At 39.1% G+C, this 10150-nt stretch overlaps 1 protein-coding gene and 1 long non-coding RNA gene across 7 annotated transcripts in view; one reads left to right on the top strand and one right to left on the bottom strand.

The window, feature by feature from the left end:
* The window catches only part of LOC114161812 (uncharacterized), an 81873-nt gene extending 76874 nt beyond the window's left edge, over window positions 1–4999 (top strand). The window contains exon 3 of the long non-coding RNA XR_003599083.1: window positions 4357–4999. This is a non-coding gene — a long non-coding RNA (uncharacterized LOC114161812). The remainder of the gene's footprint in view (window positions 1–4356) is intronic.
* Window positions 1–8306, bottom strand: part of b3gat1a (beta-1,3-glucuronyltransferase 1 (glucuronosyltransferase P) a) — a 90304-nt gene extending 81998 nt beyond the window's left edge. For 2 of the 6 annotated variants that reach the window (XM_028045389.1, XM_028045391.1), the window contains exon 1: window positions 7741–8298. The gene's annotated coding sequence lies outside the window, so the exon portion shown is untranslated. Of the gene's footprint in view, window positions 1–5593; window positions 5705–7740 lie in introns of all 6 variants that reach the window. The other 4 variants (XM_028045390.1, XM_028045394.1, XM_028045392.1 and 1 more) reach the window with 4 other exon arrangements.
* Between the last annotated feature and the right edge of the window lie 1844 nt (window positions 8307–10150).

Genomic DNA, 10150 nt, shown 5'->3' with positions numbered 1-10150 from the left:
CAAAACAAGCGATTCCACACTGCCAGCTTGTCTGTAAGACGCCTCTTTTACAACACAGTAGCACCACCCCAAGGGATCATTGGTTAACCTCAAACACACATAGGGAGATTATACTAAAACATTTCATTAAGAAAAAGGGAAACCATTATAAATCATCCAGCAATAGTAGCTGAATATTTCTCATGAGCCTTAGTGTTATAGATGTAAAACTAAATATTGTATTGTTTCATGCATCTACCTGTTTAGGAGGTGATGAGCAGGATGAGTCATTTCAACAATACTATGTAGGCAATCTGAACCCTCTCCAGTTTGCCTACAGGGTAAAACGAGGCGTGGAGGATGCAAGCTCAACTATTTTAAACATAGTGATAACAAACATGGACTCTGCAGTACCAAATACCCAGATTTTATTTATGGACTTCTCCTCTGCTTTTAATACTGTAAACATTAGCACTCTGTTGCATTGCCTCCAGAGCCTACAGATCCATTGAAGTTTGATCTTATTGATAAAAGCGTACTTTTTAAAGTACGCTTTTTCAAATGGTTTTTCAAATGCACCGCTCACACATTCTCCCTGGCTCTCTGCTATGCTACAGCTGGTTCACCATAACATAACCTGCCACGATTGCTCAGACTAGTCTCATCTGTCTCACTGTCACAACATGTTGACTTTTTGAATAAATGTGAAAAAACATATATTTGTAATAGTTACATATTGTGGCTGTAAGTCAAGTAAAATGGCTTTGATTACAGGCTTCCAACAAGGTTATGTTTTATCCCCCATCCGGTTCTTTGTCTGTATTAATAGCATTACTTTTAACAGGGAGCCTTTTTAAATATACTGATGTACCTTGGTGGCACACATGGACAGCAGGGGTCTCTCACCCAGGATCAACTGGCTGTCCATGACCTGGTCACTTAACTCCAGCACAAAGACAAATAAGTTGTGCTGTGTCAGACCAGTGCTTTTTAAGCCTCTGATTATTCAGGGAAAGTAGGTTTTCCAGGTAGAGTCCTTTCAGTATCTAGGAAGACAGACGAACAACTATCTGTCCTTCCAAACATACTCTGATATAATTTATGATAAAACCCTCCAGCACTCCAACATTTAAGGAAGCTGCAACATTTTGACGTTGGCAAAAAAAAAAAATTAATCATGATTTATCACTCAGTTATAGATTCCAAATAATTGACTCATCACAAACTTCTCTGTCCTATCCTGTGATCAGGAAAGCCATTCTGATCACCGAGGAACCGTCACATCCCATCCTTCACTCCTCCCATCAGACGGGAGTTACAAGCTTCCACTGGCCAGGGAAGCAAAATACAAAAAAGAAAATCATTCATCCAAACCACAATTATAGCCAAAAATAGCAGAGGCATTTATTTACACGTTTATAATTTTTATCTTCTATATTTGTCTCTGTTCTCGGTTCTCTTACTGCTGTTTTCCATCAGTCTAATTACTCTTCTTACTGGGTGGCTAAGGGATGGATCATGCAAAATGAAGTTCATAGATTTTTTTTTTAAACATGCATACTTGTTATGAAATTATATCAGCTCTGCCACTACAGGATCGCTACATGGAGCTCCATCCTGCACATATGCACATGTGGGCACATAAGGCATGGACAGATTTTCTCATAAAAGCATTTTTAAAGAACTAAAGTCCAAATCAACATTTGGATGCTTTCTTTAGGTTTTGGTGCAAATTATATTTTTATGTAAACTTGTTTAATTCTGCAGTATTATGCCTAAAACTGTATTAGTACTGCCCTCTTTGGGTTGAACGGTGGCTACTGCAGTTTAATTTTCCTATTGGTTAGAACAGTACAGCTTGGTTCACAGCCCCACTTTCAGGTAAAAAACTGTCTCACTCAGACACATACACATGGCAAGTCAGAAGTTGAAATTATGGCCGTCGATCAACAGCATTTTTCATGTTTGTACAAATATGATTCAGTTGCGATGTGAACATGGAGTGGAATGAGTCTCTTCTCTGCTATGACTGCAAGTGGGATATACTGCAGGATGACTGTGAAACTGACCACAGTGCTTAAGAAGCAGGAGGGACTCGTGGCAGCATTCGCTTCTCCCGCAGGACTGCTGCTACAGGGCGATTGGTGCTATGTGTTGTTGCCAAAATCTCCAATAACATGGAATAAGGTTCCCAGATTTGTCACTAGTTGCTTTTTGAAATAAAAATATTGCTATGTACAGTGACAAATGGCTAAGTCCACAGCTGCATGCAGACAGACTGAGTAGATATTTTCTGTCAGATGCCCTCCTTGATACAACCCCTCCTGATTATCTCTGGGAAAGGACGGGGATTCAAACTAGGAACCTCTGTGATCACCTGCTATACCCCCCGAGCCACTGCCGCAGAGTGAGAAGTGTGTTGAAGAAACACAGTGCAGGCTAGCTAACATACAAATAGGCCAGTTATTTCTTAGTAATATCACTATGTTACACTTCCGGTGTTACTCTAGGTAGAATAATATCAAGAAACAACATTAATGATATTCTGCACCATAAACAAGTTAAATTAAAGACTAGTATTTAATACTTGTACGCAAATTAAACTAGTATTTTCACCATGTTTTGCTATAGTGTTTTTCAATTTTGTACAGTGGAGATTTAATGTTCCAATATGATCTGCGAAGTTGAATGTGCTGGCAGCATACACAGGTCTTTATGGGCCCCATTGTTGTTGTTATTGCTGTTGTTTTGTTATTCATTTAAACACTGCACATAAAAAAACATAATTACAAATTCTAAGTGATGTTCTTTTTTGTGAAGAACATCACCAAAAAAAGTGGCTTTCAAGTGTATATATCTAAAAGTTAGTGCTTTTGCTAAAGGACATCCTTTGTGCAACTTTAATGCTTTCTGCTATTATCCCTCTTAGATAGCATACCTTTCTCATACTATAATCCTCACCTTTCAAACTCAATTTCCCATTTACGCGAACAGCGGTGGCCTGCAGAGCAATCAAATCTGACAATCTTCCAGAAATTGCTGAAACAAGGCAAGGCGAATTCAACAGATCCAGCAGTTTGTAGGGAGTTGAGCATCTAATTACCTGGTGATGCTGGTCACTCCAAGCAGCACCAGGCGGCTGTGATGAACCTCAGGCAAACAACTGTTGTCCCTGGAGAGAAAGGAAACTGCTGCAGAGACGACTGAGAGTCTCTGCCAGCCAGAGTGTGTGGAGCGCAGTTTATTCTAATTCCTCTGCAGGACATTAATGAGCCACAATAGTGGCTGTTTTAATGGGCAGCCAGACAGATTTTTAAGAGCCTGGTGGTTTGTAATCCAGTGAGGTACTGTTGCACTGCTGCAAGGCTGAAAACATTTGTTCTTAGTAGACATTTTGCTTTACTCTTGTGTTTAGACCAGGTAGTACAAAGAGCATGTGCCCAGTGTGTTTTATAACAGTCCTCTGGCAAAATTATGCCCAAACAAAGCCATTAAATTGATATTAATTAAACACATCCTAACAAGGCCTATGGCACCATAAACCAGAGGGACTTAATAAATTCACCAATGAAAAGCAAACAATCTTTACCTATATTTAGAATTTGTCTGCTTCTTGTGTTTAGTTTTGCTTCACGCGACAGCAATCAAATAAGTCTCAATTCTTACAATTCAGAAATGTGAAAAGTATTTTTTCAGTCTAGTGAGTGAAGACATTTATAGCATAAAGTATTCATCTTCACTGACATCTTGGTTCACTGTAAAAATCCTTCCTTTATTTTCTCACAGCTTATCGTGCAAACTCCTGGAGTTCAAAACTCTAAAACACAAAAACTTTATAGATTTATAGATATTTATGCTTAAATAGGCGGCCTGCGTGGAAATAGATGCTAACATTAAAATGTCAATTCTATGTGCTTGCCTGTTTTCTCCACTTCCATACATCTATATATACAGTATATATATGTATATACAGTATATATACAGTATATACATTTATATATATGTCTCACCTACTAACAAGAGCTATGATGTCAACACATTAAGTGTTGTCACTGCACCTGTCAGGGGTTACTATGCCTTAATATTGTATTTTGTAACTACTTATTCATCCTATGTTTTCATCCTGAATGAAAACAATTTTTCTTGTAATTCTCTCAATTTAGTGAATCATTTTAAGAATACCTATATGCAGACGTTCAGTAGGCGGCCTGTTTCAAACGCAAACACGAAAATATTTTAACTAAATGGACAAAAGCCGCACCTAACTAGATACTGTACTGAACACTCTAACACTAGTCGTTTATTGCTTTCTGTCTACTGTGGCTGATAAAAGCCCACCTATTCTTCTTGTCTCTTACATTTGCCCTGCTGGTACAGAAGATGGACGACTCCACAGCTAAATCTGCAGAGATGCTCAGATGCTTTCAAAGAGAAACCTCCACCACACATACACAAAAAGACTTCAAACGGAGATGAATTCAGCCTGGTGAAGTATATTTTCAGAACCTGCATCTGTGAGTTGTCCGTGTAGGTAGACATGGTTCACCTGCGCCCACATGCTTCTGAAACAACTGCACTGTTGCCGATAGCTAGCAAAACATTTGTTTAGTCTCACCCCTGTGTCCTGTCAGATCTCATACATATCATTACACCAAGAAATGATGTGTGAAATGATGACTGCATGGAACATGCTGAAGGAAAATCCTCCACCTGCATTCACAATCAAGTTCACCTATACAAAGAAATAATGACAGCTACTATTATCCACTCAATATTTCTTTCTCAGCATAGTGTGGGTTATATATATGCTTTAAAGTCTTTGTATCAAGCTGTTTCAATCCATTTAATCCAAAAAAGGTGCTATAAATGTGAAACTGCCTCACATTTTTGTCCCTGCTATTAGCTTCAAAGCTTTTGTTATGTAAAGTCGTATCTTTATTCTCAAAAATTGCCAATTAGCTTATTCATAGTTATGATCAAATTGGATTGTAAGTAATTAAAAATCTTATAGTCTAAATGACTGAATTGTTTCTCCCCTTGTCTCAGATTCTCTCCAGTCGATTTTTTGCCAATCGGCAAACAGAAGGAGAAGTTGTGAAAGGTGACGTTGATTTTGTACGCTGCTTTACATTTGTAATCTGTCTGTAGTTTTAGCAATGGCAGTGGAGGAAGTGAACAAAGCTGTTGTGTCCATGTTGGCCACACTTCCAAATATTGAATTAACATTTTCAGCTGCTTCATTCACATCTGTATTTCTTTCCAACAGTGGAGGATGGTTGTTTACAATGCAGGCAATTTCCGGAAAGCTTCTTAGCGTCAAACTGGCGCTTTGCATACATCACGACCAAATGTTAGTGATTATTTAAAACTTCTACACAGTCCACACCTCCAGGGAGCAATCGTTTCTCTATAGCTAAGCCCAGACTCTCTCTATGACACAAAGTGTAGAGAGAGATGCCTGGTTTTAACCAGGCTAGATTTGAACTACATTATTAATTAATACATTATTACAAATAGTAAATCCACAACTAAAGTTATCTTAAATTTTATTACATTAAACAAATATAATTACAAACTCGTATATGTGCAGCTATGTATAGTTTGTAATTCTGACCTGTCAGCACTCGGCTCGCTCCGCCAGAATAAGGGGTGCAACCTTGAACTGAGAGTGAAAAGACAAGCTGCCCATCTCCATAAATGAGATCTATCCTCCTTGCTGACCTAGCTGGACGAAGCAGAAACAGAATATGTACCCAGGGTCAAAAAGTGCAGTGCAGAGCCATGCCAGAGAAACAGCTGGGAACATGAACAGCATTGCAGTGTTGCTGCACTTTGCTGTACAGGCTAAAAAAGCTAAGGCCAGGTGTTGTTTTGTTGTGTTAGCTCAGTGTTAGTGGCTGAATATAAACCATTACGTCTTGTGCTGCGTTTCTTAGTGTAGATTAATTGGGACATGGCAGCAAACAAAAATAAATTTGATTCATTCCTCCAGATTATATCACAGATATACACTCATCTCTACTTCATTGACTGAACATGAAGGAGATAACATATTTATTAATCATTTAGAAAATAAAGCTGATTTTAAATGATGAATTATTCAAAAATAGTTTATATCTTTGAACTGGCTTAATGACTGCAGGTTACTCTGAAGGTTTGGTGACAAATCTCAACTAATGACCCATCTACCAACTTTCATTCTTGACAGTTGGTATGAGGATTCTTTGAGCTATCCCTGTGTTTCGTTTCTGTAAAACAAGGTGCTGATAACAGCCATAACATATCAACTCTGGTATCATTGTTCAAAAGAATTCTTCTTATAGAGAAAGAAAAATATTCCCTTCAAAGCACTTTAAAATAGGACATACTAGTTCACTAATTTAGCTGTAATATATAACCTGTAGTGTCTGAATTGTAGCTTTTAGGTCTCTATTCACGGTTTAAATAAGGAATAAATTGTCTGGAACATTCACTCCTGGGAAATCTTGAGTGTTTTTAAATTGTTTCCACTGGTAAAAAAAAAAAATCTTCCTCACTGGAATAATGAATTTTAAATATTTTTCAAACATTCTTTCTATACTTCCCACATGAATTGGGTTAAGATCATTGCTGATGATTTTCCATCCCGGCATTGTACTTACATTTACCTGTCTGCTCCAGGTCAACAAATAGCAAAAGCTGCTTTAATAAGGCTGGTCTCACTTGCTGATTATCAAACAAACAAGAGCACTTGATAAAAAATACACCTACCTGCAAATTTCACTCTTAAATACAAGCGCTTCAGCATTTTTATGACAGTGTAGACTCCATTGTGTGGTATTTTGTTTTTGAGCATATGAGGAGTTAACCTGGCAAAGACCAAATCATTTTGCCCAGATATTTATTATTTCTGAGCTTGAAATAATGTCTACATACAGTATAACATTATTGTAGACATTATTGTCAGTGAATGCAAAATCATTTACACAAACTCCAAATTTAAACAGTGCTACCGCTTTCATTTTCACCCCCTCACTAGAATACATCTCTGGTAATCTGCAGGTTTTTCATTATGTACCAAAAGTTCACAGGAGGTTGAAAAGAAATGTTTGTGGACCTCTGTCGATAAAGACAACAACTATGTCTTTCATCTCGTCTTTAGTTTTCAGCTGCTGAATTAAATCTTCCCCTTTCATTACCCCAGTGCCTGGGTTTCCAATATTATCAGATTGTTGAAAATATCAACGCTGCAACCCACTTTACTATATGCCTCATTATTTATTCATTTCATAACACCTTCCTTCCCTTTTTGGAACACACACCATGGGATTTTCAGTTCATCCATTATGAAATACAGAGTATTCGTGTTTCATTTATCCGTTGAACCCAGCTGAAGTAAATCCTCTGCTGGTCAGTTTGCAGAAAATCGCTCTCTTCTTTCCCTTCTGCCATCTCAGCACCCCTAGATTCTCATCACAAGAATAATCACCAATTCTTTATTCATCAGTCTGGTGCTCAACTCAGCTCGCAGAGCCTCTCTGCAACATGCAACACTGCAGCCTGTGTGGATTCTCCCTCACTTCCAATGAGCAAGACAGAGAACAACCCGGGGAGGAGGATGGCAATCTACCGAACGCTGCTCCAAACCTGATGAGCATGAAAATTGGTTCATTTTTGTCAAGCCCTTCTTCATGCTTTCAAGTGTCTCACAGATTTTTATCTGACGGTGGCAGCCGGGGCAGAGCATAACAAGAGACGATTGTGTGATATCATGATTTTTACCTCATTCAGAGACTTCAGCGTGAGGCTCGTATTCCAAGCTTCCGAGTCGACTCCGAGTCATCCTAGCAATCCAGTTTTTGTCCCTGCTTTATGCCGTCTATCCCCCTGTTTCTCTTTCTTGCCCCTTGTCAAAAGAGAGACAGCCTTCAAAGCATCTCTTTCTTTTACTCTGCTGTGTTAGTATTCATTGAATGAATAAAAAAAGAGAGAGAAAATTAAAACAAAGAGATGTCAAGGTCCACGGATTTATTTTCCTCCCTCTTTTCTCTTCTCTTCTTGCGCTTAAACACACCAGATCGGGCTCATGAGCAGAAACGATGTATGTGTTTCGCCTTCTCCTCTTCTTTCTCCTGCTCTCCCTCCCACCCTTTTCCTTGCTGATTCTCTTTGAATCTCTTTCTGCTTCACTCTGTCCAGGGCTCACACAGGAGCAGGCTGCCTTCTCATGATGGCTGAGACGCGTGCAGAGACATCTGTGAATTTGCTTATGGTGGGGGACTAAAGCAGCCGCTTAGCTGAGACTGAGACCACCCTTCCCTCCTCCCCTCGCAGAGATGGGCTTTCTAACGGCATGTACCACTGAAGCTCGGACAGGGTGGGCTGCAGCACTCACAAATGGAGGGGGGGGGGGATCGAGAATGCATGAAAAGGGAAAGTTCTTCAAAGAGAATGAGAGGAAAACAGAATAATATCAAGTCAAAGATTGAGAGACAAACGTAAAGGAGTCTGCTTTCTCATTTTCTGGTTAATATTTAGACTTGGTTATGGGGACAGCCTACTGTTTTTCTCCTATCAGTTTAGTGATGCGCAAACGACTTGAGTGAAATGACACTTCATTCTAACAGCTTGGACCACTGCAAAATCACCGTTTAAGACATGAGAACATATGCTGGTTTTGGCAGAGGAGACGTAATTCTGGAAGAACTACAACTGTGTCACAGATAGATAAGACATTCACTTACGCCTGACTGACTGCACAATGCGTCACATGCCGAAACCTTTTCTGGAAAATGGCTTGAATTAACTCAATTCTGGGTGCAGAGAAAACCATCTCTTGTTTAAAAACTGAAGAGAAAGCCGCTGCGTGCCTCTCCAGATGCTGTTTCTGCCATGAGTGATTGGCAGCCTCCCCCCTGATGCCAGTTCTGTCCCTACATTTCCATCCTCTCAAGCAGCGCACCGTCTAATTTCAGGCGTCACTGAATAAAGAGTCTGTCTGTTGCCGAGGTGAGACAGCGTCTGGTGTGAACCTCAGGAAAAGCCATCCCACCTCCTATGAGACCAGAGAGCATAGCTGGCTTTCCTGAGAGTTGGAACCAGAGGAGGTGTCACAACTCCATGGGAGCACTGCACTGGATGTCACTCCTGGAAAAACACGACCAACAGGAATAATAATACCAAAAAAAAAAAAAAAATGAGACAAGTCATAATTCTCCTCCAACTTATCACATGCATGTCAATAAAGAAACTCAAACAGAAGACATCTCTACACATTTGTTTTTAATTATGTCTTGTGTCGTATCTCATATTAAACACACAGGCTACTTTGCATTTTGCTGTCACGGTGTAATGAAAAAGACGGTAGGCAAGAGGGAATTCAAATCACTAAATTGCTGTTATGAGTGAAGCCACTGATGTGATGGTGTGTGCATCTGGAAGGCTTGATAACCTGAAGAGAACAGAAGGGGAGAAAACATCAGATGATCTAGTGACTGTGTATTACATTTCACCGCACAGTGTCATGCAGTATTTTCAGCTTTGGACTGTTTGTTGGCTCAAACTCCAGCGACTTTAGTAGCAAGATTCAAATAACATAAGAATCTTACTCAAACGTGCAGGGAAGAAAAACTGATTTTGAAAACCAGCCTTTTGAGTATTGTAAGTCAGTGCTGGTTGTGGAAGTAAGATGGAGTTGTGAATATTAGCAAAACACAGGAGAGAGACAGTTGTTATTTAGTACAAAACTATTTACATGTGGTGACTCCAAGGTTGCATATTCATCTAATTTTTAAACTACAGAAAAATATCCATCTACTCTTAAAATAAATAATAGACTGTACAGTAAGAAGAAACTGAAAAACCTAAACATTAAAAAATATCATTGTGCAGTTATTAAAAGTTCTGTGCAGCTGAGAAGGTTAATTTCCAGAACAAAAAAATCATACAAGATGTGGATTGATAGGCTATATGTACACATAAAACAATAAAAAGTAGCCTGTTTAAAAGAAGTAAGAAAAAACAGGGATGTACAATTCACTATGTACAACTATTAAAGGCTTATTGAATGTGTGCGAAGACGGATCTGCATTAATGCTCCTTTGTGGACTTAGGATGGAGTTACAGTTTTGGAGGAGAGTCTGCCTCTCTCTCTCTCTCTCTCTCTCTCTCTCTCTCTCTCTCTCTATATATA

The sequence above is a fragment of the Xiphophorus couchianus genome, chromosome 18 (assembly GCF_001444195.1).
Source record: "Xiphophorus couchianus chromosome 18, X_couchianus-1.0, whole genome shotgun sequence".
NCBI classification, from domain to species: Eukaryota; Metazoa; Chordata; class Actinopteri; order Cyprinodontiformes; family Poeciliidae; genus Xiphophorus; species Xiphophorus couchianus.
Note: the sequence above shows the minus strand (reverse complement) of the source record. Positions and strands in the feature narration are given on the sequence as shown.